The sequence below is a fragment of the Marmota monax genome, unplaced genomic scaffold, assembly GCF_021218885.2.
Source record: "Marmota monax isolate L192 unplaced genomic scaffold, Marmota_monax_Labrador192_F-V1.1 WCK01_AAM20220418_F8-fsc00611, whole genome shotgun sequence".
NCBI lineage: Eukaryota > Metazoa > Chordata > Mammalia > Rodentia > Sciuridae > Marmota > Marmota monax.
Window position 1 is genome coordinate 45,849 of NW_026695053.1, and position 13,995 is coordinate 59,843.

Below are 13,995 nucleotides of genomic sequence, written 5' to 3' on the forward strand. Positions count from 1 at the left end.
GCCTTCATGGTGCAGGAAGATGTGACCACAAATAGTGCAAGTGCACCTTCTACTGACAAGCAAAAATTATATCCTTCCCTGAGTCAATGGTAATTGCCTCCTTATGAGACAACACCAAAGCCAGCAAGGGACTATGACAGCTTAGAAATGGCCAGGCTGCCAGATAGGCCCAAGCCATAGTCTCCCAGAACCCATTCCAGGAGGCCAGAGATCCTTTTGAATATCTATGTAAGATAAGAGAAAAAGTGGGGTAAGGGAATACAAGCCTTCACAGTCAACACAGACCCCACACCACAGTGCCCTGTCACTTGTTATTCACATGCATTGAGTACCCTGAAAGGGTTAAAGAAGGCAGTAAAAGAGGATTCACCCAGGGGGACATTTGCAGAGCAAATGCTTGAATTACTTAGTCTCAAACTTACTTGCCCTCAAGACTAGAAAGACCTAGCCAGAGCCACTCTTCAGCCTGCAACATTTTTGAAGTTTAAGGCATTCTTCCATGATAAATATGAACAGCAGGGGGAATCTTCACCACAACACAAATGTTAACTCCCAGCTGAATGCTTGCAGAGAGAGGAAATCTACTGTTCCCTTGCAGTACAGGCTACAGGCCCACCAAATTATTTTGATCAGGTGCAACTCTGGGCTCTAAGAGCCTGGAGGAAGTTACCAGCTGGGGGAGGGATAGTTTCTATACAAGTCTTAAGGAAGAAAGACACTGAGGACATGCCACAGTTTATTGACAGAATAAACAAGGTGGTAGAAGGGAAGGTGTCTCATGAAGAATCTAAATTAAAAAAAAAAAAAAAAGCATAAAGCAGGAGTGGCACCAGTACACAATGGCACACTATGTGACTGGATTTTGGCCACCCTGGATACAGGGACACAAGCAGCTTAAGCCTCTCTGCTGGCCTCAATCATGGCAGTTGCATAAAAGCAGAACTAAGGAGGCTTGCAGGCAGCTAGTCAGAGACTGCAAAAAATGGGCACCTTTTCTCCCCATTGACCTTTTACAATCTGCTGGAGGGAATTCCCAGAGTTAAAATCTAATGCTTTATGGCAAATAATTGTATTATTATGCTCCTTTTGGAAATTTAACATATATTCATGTGATTATTGATATCTACTCAGGCTGTGTAATGGCCACAGCCTCCACAGGAGAAACCACAAAAAAGTACATTTCCCAGTTATTAAAATGTTTTGGAATTATGGATGTTTCCATGTCTATTAAAACTGACAATGGGCTAGCCTATACTAGCAAGACATTTCAAGCAATTTTCAATGATTGGCATATATAGTACTTAACTGGGATCCCCTAAAACACTTAGACTCAAGGCATCATAGAAAGAACACACAAAAAATTAAAGGCAATGCTACAAAACAAAGGGAGAAAACTATACCAAGTCCCCTCATGATGCCTTGAAAATAATTTTATTACTTTAAATTTTCTTTCAATTTCAAAATTTTCTACAGAAATAGGAGCCCATAAGCATTATGCTCCTCCCATGGGGCCCTCCCATCGACTTTGGTCTCATGGAAGGATCTCATAACAAATGCATGGGATGGTCTGGGGTCCCTCCTACCCACAGGTGGAGGGTTTGCATATGTTAACAGGAGCTTCACCCCATCTGAGTGCCTGCCAGAAAGTCAAGCCCTGGATCCCCAGAACCACCAACCAAGAAGATGAAAGAACTAACTTTGGAGGAAAAACCTCGCAAGCAAAGAACTCAATAACACAAATGGAACTCAGGTAAACTAACCCGGGGTGATATTAAAGATCTTGCTGACCAAGCCATGAGATTGGTCCCTTTGGATGGTGGCAATCTCATCCCTGGGCCTATGATTGTGGTCCTATTGTATGCTGTGCTCACTGCTAACAGTGAAGCCTCCCATGAGTAAATTGAGCTTTGGTCACTAGGCCACATTTAGCAGTTGCTAATTGGGAAGGAGCTTTACCTAAGCTCTTCTCTAATAATTCCAACATTATTGATCCTGAGTTATCCATCCAGGAGGTAACTGTATCCTATAATACCAGCATTTCCATACCTAATCTGCCCATTTGTTTCTCCATAGTAGATAATAAAACCCATAATACAGACAGTCCCCTCTGCTTTGCTCTTGCCAATGAAACTATTGTAGATAACTATAATAAGTCATATGTTGGGCTGTCTCTCACTGACCTTAGAGATATAGTTAATGCTACCTATAGCCATAGAATCCCCCATGGTAAATGCAAGAAACCGTTGCATCCAATATGCCCAACAATGCTTTTTGGAAAGCCCCCCCTCAGATAATGATAGCATCCCATGGAATCAATGTGTCACAGCCATACCTTATCTCCTTGATAAGAGGAATTTCTCTTGGGAAGAACAACATCTGTGCACCTGGGAAGGCACAGGTCCCTGGAATGTAACTGATGTGCCCCAAAACCATATAGGCTACTGCAGTCCTTGCTACATGGGGCAAGCTCTTACCAACCATTATGCAGGAAATCAGAATGGCATTACGGCTATCATGCCAATATTGCCAGCTGCCAGAACCAATAATTGGGCAGCAGCTGGCCAGATGAATGGGTCTATATTGAGTTCAGACCCTGACCATGGATTTGCCTTTTTCCAAATTATACCCATACCCACTATGCACAAGCTAGTGTAATGCCACCCTTTGCCATGCTAATAATCAATGATAATGATGGCATAAATATCATTCATACAGAGATCCCTTGTACAGTTAATATATCCTGCTGGCTCACAGATTGTCTAACCCCTACTATGAAAGCTAAATATATTTATCCTCAGAGTGCCCCCAGCAATCTGGCTTCCAGTGAACCTGTCAGGATAGTGGAGGAGTCCATGTACATGGAGATGAACAATCTTCTGAATGAGATCCTATACTGAACTAGGCATGCAATTAGCCTCATCATTGCTGGAATTATTGCCCCGGTATGTATACATTCTGGCCACTGGTGTGCTCAATTGGTCACTCGGCTACCTCAGTCATGGGCGGTAGAGATGTGGAGTCAACACACAGACACTGGGAGCTGGTGATAATGCTGGCTGGTGACAACCTCAGTTGATGTCCAGCAGCCTGTTTAATGTAGAAGTGATTACAATTGATATAGAATGCACCTTTCAATCATACATAAGCAACCAGGTTATACAACATCTAGAAACCAATCATCTCTTGATTCATGTAGCTGTACTATGAGGAAGCTCTAAGTATTGCTATGCAGTGGAAGGCAGTCTGGAAGGATCTTTGTCCTTAGGGGAGGGGGCCTTAGGAGTTTTATGCCCTGAAGCACCTGACTCTTGGTCTCCTGGCCTGGTAGCTTGGCAATGCTGACTTCAAGCACTGAGGATGTGGTTTCACTGACAGCTTGTTAGAGCAGAGTGCCCCATCCTGCAAGTGTTCCTGTCAGACCTGTATAAGTGTAGGTTTTTCTACTACTCTGAGCTGCTTGTAGCTGCTAGCTGCTAGCTGCAAGCTGAAAGTTATTCCAACACTGGTAGTCGCCATCATTGTCACAGCCACTGCCACTGCTTCGCTCACTCAGAGTATCCAGACTACTCAGACTGTAAACAATTTGTCTACTGCCATGGTGAAAGCCTTTGCAGTTCAAAATGACTTAAATAAACTGTTCTGAGCTGCTACTCAGCAAGGAACCTCTACCAGGAACAACTAGATATTTTGTTTATGTTGAAAGGCTCACTTGTGACCCTGAATTTCATAGTATTTGTGTCACCTAATATACTGTATCTAAAAATGTAACCTTACACCTCTCCAATTTTTCTCAGTAGATTAAAGGCACTTTGGATGCTATTATGACTATACATAACCTTACTAAGGCAATTTTCAAAATCAATGAAATGAAGGTGTCTATCTTGACAACCTCTTCCTTCTTCCAGGGATTGACTAAACATTGGAAAAACCTGAGAGCCAAATTAACTAATCCTTATAATGCTATTACCCTGGCCCTACTGTTTATAAAGTGATGTTTTTCTTGTGTGATGAGATGCTTATGTAACCATGTAAAGGCCACCAAACAAAAAACAGCAATGCTGGCTGAAGTTCTTGCAGCCCAGTCAGAGTGGGAGTGTGAGGACAAGTGCATGGAGTACTGCCTACATGGCATGTGTAGAGGGCATCTGAGTGGCAGGCCACTCCCCTCAAGCTAGGTGCATGAGCAACAGACCACTTACCCCAGAGGCACAGCCCTGGGTGTGAGGCCATGTGTTGTAGTTTCTGCACTTGCTCCACAACCCACTCCTCAATGGTCACTGAAAGACAATTAGCAGAAATTGCACTGGTGGCTGCCTGTAATCTGCTTAGCTACTGCCTGAGATTTTATTGCATGGTAGCTGTGCAATAAAATCAGACCTGATTTCTGCTTGGTCTCTGGAGGTCTTGATTAGCAACTCCGCATCCACACCCTCCTCTACCTTGTTCCATGGACCTCCTTACTGGACGAGAGATAGCCCATGCAGTAGAAGTCTACAAAGGAAGCACAAGAAGTTTTTGTCATTTTTATGCTTCTTGGAAAGAAATTTCCTAAGTCATCACACAATTCATAGCCTGTAATCTTAATAGGTGTTTAAACAAGTTTATATGAAATAATATCTGTTAAATTAAATTAAATAAAATATCTGTTAAATTCCGACAGGAATGAGAAACAAAACCTTGACTACCTCTAGGTCAGCAGTAGGCAGCCATTAAGATGGTTTCTAGCGTGTCACAATGGCCCATACCTGTAAACACAACAACTCACAAGGCTCAGGTAGAAGATGATAAGTTCAAGGCCAGCCTCAACAATGCAGGTAGACACTGTCTCAAAAACTAAGAGGTCTGGAGAACCACCCTAGTTTCAATACCTAGTACCAAAAAAAGGGTAATTTCTAAATTATGTCCTGGTCTCTCTGTGTATGTTTAATCTCTATCACAAAGTGACAAGTATAAAATAGGCCAATGATGGGATATTACTTCTGAGATTAAATTATAAAGGTTCTACCACTATGGAAGATGATTAGAGAAAAGGTAGTTTCTCCAAAAAGGGAGTATATTTCTCAAAAAGTCCATGCAATGGAATGAGGAGGAGTTTGATGGGAGAGGACTGCATTAACATGAAAGCCTTGAAGGCATTCTGTAAGTTGAATCTCATCTTTATTCCCTCCTCAGGTTCTTAAGTTTCTCCTTGATAAATTTCAGAATGAAGAGAACAATCCCAGGAGAAGCAGTCATTCTGTATCCTGAGAATAATTTTCAGAATCAAGAAGAGGGGACAAGGAAAAGTAAGGAAGGGTAATAGTGGGCTGTAATCAAAGCATGTTATAGGCGTGTATAAATATGTCACAATGAATCCAATATTCTGCATAATCAAAAATTAATTTTTAAAAAGTCTGCAGCTTATATCATTATATCTTGTAGATACTCTGTTGTTCTCTCTCTCTCTCTCTCTCTCTCTCTCTCTCTCTCTCTCTCTCTCTCTCCAATAGCCATAAAAAAGTCTGAAGTATTCTGCTGAAAAGTCCCTGAAGGGTCAGAGGCCAGGTGGAGAACAGGCAGCACCACAAAGGGCAGCCATGCAAGTTAGCACCTTAGGTGTAAACACTCCTGTTGAGAGCCACAGCCAAAGGGGCCCCAGCAAACTTCCAGCTGCCAGATGATTGGCTCCTCTGCAGTGATGCTCATTGGGCTGTTTCCCCGCCCTTTCAGACTACAGAGCTGCTCATTGGGGGACTCTTTTGGCTCCGCCCACATGACCCAGCCAATCGGCCTCAAGAGCAGGAGGAATGGGGGGGTTGAGAGGCTTGTGGGAAGCCGGTGGTGGCAGTTGGGCTCTGAGGGAATTCCTGAAGAGCTCGTGTGGTGCGGTGTGTGTGTTCTAAAAATAAAGTTTGTTTCTGCTTGATAAGTGGCTTGTGAATTGTGCCCAGCCAGACTGTGGCAACTCCAGCCCCAGTTAAAGCTTTGGATGATGCCACCTGCTCACCACTTGAAAGCATCCCCATAAGAGGACCTGACCCAGAGCCACCAAGCTAATCTGACCCTGTATTTCTGAACTTCAGAACCAATAAGGCAATAAATACTTGTTTTAGCCAGTATGTTTAGGAGTAGCTTGTTACACAGTAATAGATTAAAAATACAAGTCAAGAAACTCCTGACAGTACTAACAGCTGTGAGTGATCTTCTTACTCCTCTGTGGATACAGAAGAATACAGTATCCCACCCACATCACAGCCCTTCCCTCCTTGACGTCTTCAAATCCCACTCCCTGATCTCTGCACAAGCTCCACCCTCAGACCCAGCCACACTCACAGCCACACTCCCACCTTAGACCTCATAGAGTTATCCAGTTTGTGACTCTATGTTGAAGAGAATAAGACAGAAAAATGAGATTCATCCAAAGCAAAACAACCCTTGGGCATGAAAGGGAGAAGAAATGAGAAAGTAGAGTATATGAGCATTCAGCTGAGCAGAGGGGACTAGAATTCTCTTAGAGCAACCTCAGGGACCTGAGTAGGCATTGATGTTCCTATCATAGCTATTAGATCCTAGTGGGAATCATGGCTGTGAGCTTCATGCCATCTCGCAAAAGCAGAAGAGTGTCTGGAAACAAAGAGAGAATCTGATAAATCCCAGTGTCTAGCTTCTTGCATGAAGTGGAGATTTAAAAAATGTTGAATTAAATTGAGTTTCTTTGAGACAGCTATGTAGAAAATCCCAGTCTAGATCAACTAATAACACCTTGGTGAAATCTCCAAAGTGTGAAAATAAGATTAAGTCCCCTGTATCTTACACAGGACTGAATAAAACTCCTGATTGAAATGGTAAGGCAAAAAGTCTTTCCTGGTTCCCTTGTGCCTCCCCAAGTTGGTCTGATTTCACTAATAAAAATTCTGATAACCTACAGCCTCCACTGAAGGAAACAGGAATAGGGAAAGGAGACCCTCAGCTCTGCTAGCATTCTGAGAAGTTGGGGGGGATCCACTTCCATTCTCAGCCCACAGGGAGTTTAGAGGAAAAAATAAATGTGCTAAACCATCTGGGGCCAGATAGAATCACAGCAAATAAATAGAACCCTCATAAACTAGTCTGCATAGACTAGCACAAGCACAGCATTCTAATCTGATGGCTCTTAAAAGAGATGGGAACAGTAACACTTGGTTTGAACCCCTAGCTAGCCAGTCTTCAAATCTAGAATCACACTATAATGCAAAGCCCCAAAGATGGGAAGACCTGACAGCCATTTCTAAAAGCTTAGCAGATCACACATAGAACTTTAAATAGTGCTCCCTGCCACCAAAAAGGCTGCCTCAACACCCTCTCAGAGTGAAATGAAACCAAAGTTGTGAGTAACAACAACAAATACACAGCTCTCACACACCTGGGAGTTTAAATACTGCTCCCCATAACTACAAATATCACTTCCAGACTTCACTTAGGGTGGGATAAGACCAAAACTGGGAATAAATAACAACAGTAAATATGTGCCAGTGCTCTCAAAACTGGAAATTTGAATGATACTCCCCAAAACCCCAAAGACTACTTCCAGAACTCATCCAGTTGAAATAACACTAAAATGGAAAAAAAAATAGCAAAAACATGCTAGTGCTTACATATCTGGGAGTTTGGGGAATAAAACCAACACAGGACTGATAGAGTACATCTTGTGGCCCAACCAGATCTGTGGCAATTAAATTGCTCATCCATTAGCTCAGCCTAATTGCACACCAGACCAGTGGTCTTGTCAGATAGCTAAACAAAGCCAATTGCCACTCCTGAATTCAGAGAAAAGACAGCAGCCCAGACTCCTAGAGAAATTAAAAGCAAGTTCTGCTGCCTGTGGGCCATTATTGGTTGAGCCAGCCAGACTTACAAACCCGGTATAAACAATGAAGGTTTATCACTTCCTAAGAACACCTGTAAGTCAGAAAAGGTGATAAACATGACAAATCCATACACACACCAACATCATGACCCAAGAATTATAAATACTCAGGAAATCATGATACCACAAAAAAAATGTTCAAACAAAGCTCCAAAAATGGGCCCCAAAGAATGGGAGATTTTTGAAATGTCAAACAAATAATTCAGAGTGATCCTCTTTTAAAACTTCTGTAAACTTTAAGAATATACTAATAAAAAATTAAATGAAATTTGGGAAATAATACATGAACAAAATTAGAAGTTTGACAAGGAAACAGAAATATTTTTTAAAAAGCCTAGAAATCCTAGAGATGAATAATACAATAGTACAATACAATCTTCAACAGCCAGTTTAATCAAGCTTAGGAAAGAATACAAGCTCAAAGACAGAACATCTAAAATAATCCAATCAGAGTAACAGAAAGAAAAAAAAATAAGAAGAATAAAGAGGGAGCACAGAGCTGGGACCTGCTGCAGAGGTGGAGCCACACAGAGTTCTGGCATCACAGAAACGCAGGGTTACCAATCCTTCAGGGCTGCAGTGAGTCAGACTGCGACCTGCGTCACCACAGGGCACTGGTCTGAGGACCAAATTCTGGACATAGCATAGGAACAGAACAGCCTAGCTCCCTCCACCTCATTGGACACCCCGGCTTGGAAACGGGAGGTCGCCATCTTGGAAAACCTATCTCATCAACTTTTGGCAGGTGTAGCAGACAGTGCAATTGGCTTCTGAACAGGAGTGTGACTCCCAGCGCCTCCTCTACTCAGCTGTGATAACTCAAAACCTTTCTTGCCAGCTCTCAGTCGGCATGGCTATCAGAGGGAAAACAACAGAACAGGTTACTGATTTCCAACTCCCCTCTCCACAGCTGTGATGACTTGGTGACTACCCAACACAGAGATAGTGCTCAGTTGATCAGCAGTGCGGGGTGGCCAGGGTACCACCCTCCCAGAATGAACCCAGAGCTGTGGTCAAGAGACCCATCAATTGGGAACTGGTGGGCAGGAGAGGGGAGGGGGATAGAGACCAGGAGCAAACCAAAGAGACCTGGATTGGAGAGGCACCCAGCAGGTGAGGGAGAGCTGCCTCACATGTATTGCTTCCACCACCTTGAGGGCAGAGACTCAACCTGGAATGCACAATGCCACCTATTGGAAGTGAAAAAAAACAGAATTCTCAGAGTGCATTTTATTTCTTTTTTTCTTCTTTCCTTTTTTCTTTTTATATTTTTCTTCTCTCTTTTCCTCTCTCTTTTCATTCCTTTCTCTCGATCTCTTCCCCCCTTTTTTCTTCTGCTTTTCATTTTACTTTTCTTCCTCCTTCTCTTCCCCTCTCAACCTCCCAAGTGTTACTATTCTACTATGTGTAATTTACTAAATGCAAATAGGTGTTTGTTTCTATGATTCTTATGGTCCTAACACATACTTAACTACCCTAAAATACCTCCTGTCTATTCTCCTGCTAATAACCCCCTTCATTAGAGTTCTCCTCCAAAGTAGGTAAAATTTATTAGCCCCATACCCTCACATCTTTCCCCCTTAGCATAAAGTCCTATGCCCAACCCTCACTTTTCTATATGCCTCCAGAAACTTTGACTTTCATAAAGCTAATAATATATTTTAAATTATAATTGAATCCAACATCTCTAGACATAGAGACTAACTATAAATATATTAATAACAAAAACTTGCTCATAGATGATGTATAGTTGATATTGGAAACTGTTTACATTGTCTCCCATCACAAAGGAGAGATCTCAGAACTATACAAATCCATAGGTGAAAAAACCAATAACACAACAGTCAGGCAGAGCTGGAAAGAAACATGAGCAACATGAAAAAAACAAGAAAAGAAAGGACCACAAACAATGAAGAACAATTCAAAATTAGAGGAGATAACAGCTACATCAGAAAGAATGTTAGGTAAAGATTTCAGAATATACATGATTCACATGATCTGGAGTCTCAAGGAAGACTTTAGACAGCAAATGCAGACAATGAAAGATCACTTTGATAATGAATTACATAAACAAATCCAAGAAGCAAAAGATCAACTCTACAAGGAGATAGAGGTTATTAAAAAAAAACAGAAATCCTGGAAATGAAGGAAATAATAAACCAAATTAAAAACTCAAATGAGAGTATCACCAGCAGAGTAGAACACTTAGAAGACAGAACATCAGACAATGAAGACAAAGTATATCATCTCAAAAAGAATGCAGACAGATCAGAGAGACTGATATGAAATCATGAGCAGAACATCCAAGAAATTTGGGATAGCATAAAGAGAACAAATTTAAGAGTTATAGGAATAGGGGAAGGTATAGAGGTCCAAACCAAAGAAGTGAGTAACATTTCAATTAAATAATTTTAAAAAACTTTCCAGACACGAAGAAGGAAACAGAAATCCAAACTCTAGAAGCCTACAGGACGCTGAATGTACAAAACCACAAGAGATGCCCACCAAGACACATTATAATGAAAATGCCCAACATACAGAACAAGGAGAGAATTTTAAAAGCTACAAGAGAAAGGAGGCAGATTACATTTAGGGGTAAACCAATTAGGTTAATGGCTGATTTTTCATCACAAACCTGAAAGCTAGAAGATCCTGGAACAACGTATTTCAAATGCTGAAAGATAATGGGTTCCAACCAACAATCTTGTATCCAGCAAAATTAAGCTTCAGATGAAATAAAAATCTTCCATGATAAAAAAATTAAAAGAATTCCCAGCTAGAAAACCAGCTCTGCAAAGCATCCTAGGCAAAACATTACATGAAGAGGAAATGAAAACAACAATGAAAATCAACAGTGGAAAGTAGTACAGTAAAGAGAAAAACTAATCAAAGAGGAAAAACAAATCAAGTTAAATAACAAAAATAAAACAAACATGGCTGGAAATACAAACCATATCTCAATAGAAACCCTAAATGTTAATGGCTTAAACTCACCAATCAAAAGACATAGGCTAGTAGACTGTATTTAAAAAAAAAAAAGATCCAACAATATGCAGCCTACAGGAGACTCATCTGATAGGAAAAGACATACACAAACTGAAGGTGCAAGGCTGGGAAAAAAATCACACCATGCACATGGACCTTGGAAGCAAGCAGGGGTGGCTATACTCATATCAAATAAAATTGACTTCAAGCCTAAATTAATCAAAAGGGATAAAGAAGGAAACTATATACTGTTAAAGGGAACCATTCACCAATAAGACATAAAAATTATCAATTTATATGCCCCAAACAATTGTGCTGCTATGTTCATAAAACAAACTCTCCTCAAGTTCAAGGGACAAATTGACCACAACACAATAATTATGGGTGACTTCAACACACCTCTTTCACCACTGGACAGATCTTCCAAACAAAAGTTGAATAAAGAAACTATAGAACTCAACAATACAATTAATAACCTAGACTTAACTGACATATATAGGATATATCAACCATCAGCAAGTGGATATACTTTTTTCTCAGCAGCACATGAAACCTTCTCAAAAATAGACCATATATTATGCCATAGGGCAACTCTTAGCAATTATAAAGGAGTAGAGATAATACCATGCATCTTATCTGATCATAATAGAATGAAACTGGAAATCAATGATAAAAGAAGGAGGGAAAAACCGTACATCACTTGGAGAATGAACAATATGTTACTGAATGATCAATGGGTTACAGAAGACATCAAGGAGGAAATTAAAAAGTTCATTGAGATAAATGAAAACACAGATACAACATATTGGAATCTATGGGACACAATGAAAACAGTTCTAAGAAGAAACTTCATTTCTTGGAGTTCATTCTCAAAAAAAAAAAAAAAGGAAAAACAAACAAATAAATGATCTCACACTTCATCTCAAAGCCCTTGAAAAGAAGAGCGAAACAACAGCAAATGTAGTAGAAGGCAAGAAATAATTAAAATCAGAGCTGAAATCAATGAAATTGAAATAAAAGAAACAATTGAAAAAATTGACAAAACTAAAAGTTGGTTCTTCAAAAAAATAAATAAGATCGACAGACCCTTAGCTATGCTAACAAAGAGAAGAAGAGAGAGAACTCAAACTACTAGCATACAGGATGAAAAAGGCAATATCACAACAGACACTACAGAAATACAGATGATAATTAGAAATTATTTAGAAACCTTATACACCAATAAAATAGAAGATAGTGAAAGCATCGATAAATTTCTTAAGTCATATGATCTTCCCAGATTGAATCAAGAGGATATACACAACTTAAACAGACCAATATCAATTGAGGAAATAGAAGAAGCCATCAAAAGACTACCAATTAAGAAAAGCCCAGGACCGGACGGGTATACAGCATAGTTTTACAAAACATTTAAAGAAGAATTAATACCAATACTTTTCAATCTATTTCACGAAATAGAAAAAGAGGGAGTACTTCCAAATTCATTCTATGAAGCCAACATCACCCTGATTCCTAAACCAGATAAGGACACTTAAAAGAAAGAAAACTACAGACCAATATCTCTAATGAACATAGATGCAAAAATTCCTCAATAAAATTCTGGCAAATTGGATACAAAAACATATTAAAAAGATCGTGCACCATGATCAAGTAGGATTCATCCCTGGGATGCAAGTCTGGTTCAATATATGGAAATCAATAAATGTAATCCACTACATCAATAGACTTAAAGATAAAAACCATATGATCATCTCCATAGATGCGGAAAAAGCATTCAACAAAATACAACATCCCTTTATGTTCAAAATATTAGAAAAACTAGGGATCACAGGAACTTACCTCAACATTGTAAATGCTATTTATGCTAAGCCTCAGACTAGCATCATTCTAAACGGAGAAAAATTGAAGACATTCCCTCTAAAATCTGGAACAAGACAGGGATGCCCTCTCTCACCATTCCTATTCAACATAGTTCTCGAAACAGTGGCCAGAGTAATAAGACAGACAATAGAAATTAAAGGCATAAAAATAGGAAAAGAAGAACTGAAATTAGCACTATTTGCAGAAGACATGATTCTATACCTAACGGACCCAAAAGGTTCTACCAAAAAACTTCTAGAACTAGTAAATGAATTCAGCAAAGTCGTGGGATATAAAATCAACACTCATAATTCTAAGGCATTCCTGTACATCAGTGACAAACCTTTTGAAAGGGAAATCAGGAAAACCATTCCATTCACAATATCCTCAAAAAAAAAATAAAATATTTGGGAATCAACCTAACAAAAGAGGTGAAAGATCTTTACAAAGAAAATTATAGAACCCTAAAGAGGGAAATAGAAGAAGATCTTAGAAGATGGAAAAATATACCCTGTTCATGGATAGGCAGAACTAACATCATCAAAATGGTGATATTACCAAAAGTTCTCTATAGGTTTAATGCAATGCCAATCAAAATCCCAATGGCATTTCTTGTGGAAATAGAGAAAGCAATCATGAAATTCATATGGAAAAATAAAAGACCCAGAATAGCAAAAACAATGCTAAGCAGGAAGTGTGAATCAGGCGGTATAGCGATACCAGACTTCAAACTATACTACAGAGCAATAGTAACAAAAACAGCATTGTACTGGTACCAAAACAGGCGGGTGGACCAATGGTACAGAATAGAGGACACAGAAACCAATCCACAAAACTACAACTATCTTATATTTGATAAAGGGGCTAAAAGCATGCAATGGAGGAAGGATAGCATCTTCAACAAATGGTGCTGGGAAAACTGGAAATCCATATGCAACAAAATGAAACTGAATCCCTTTCTTGCACCATGCACAAAAGTTAACTCAAAATGGATCAAGGAGATTGACATCAAATCAGAGACACGGCGTCTGATAGAAGAAAAAGTTGGCTACGATCTACATACTGTGGGGTCAGGCTCCAAATTCCTCAATAGGACACCCATAGCACAAGAGTTAATAACTAGAATCAACAAATGGGACTTACTCAAAGTAAAAAAGTTTTTTCTCAGCAAAAGAAACAATAAGAGAGGTAAATAGGGAGCCTACATCCTGGGAACAAATCTTTAGTCCTCACACTTCAGATAGAGTCCTAATATCCAGAGTATA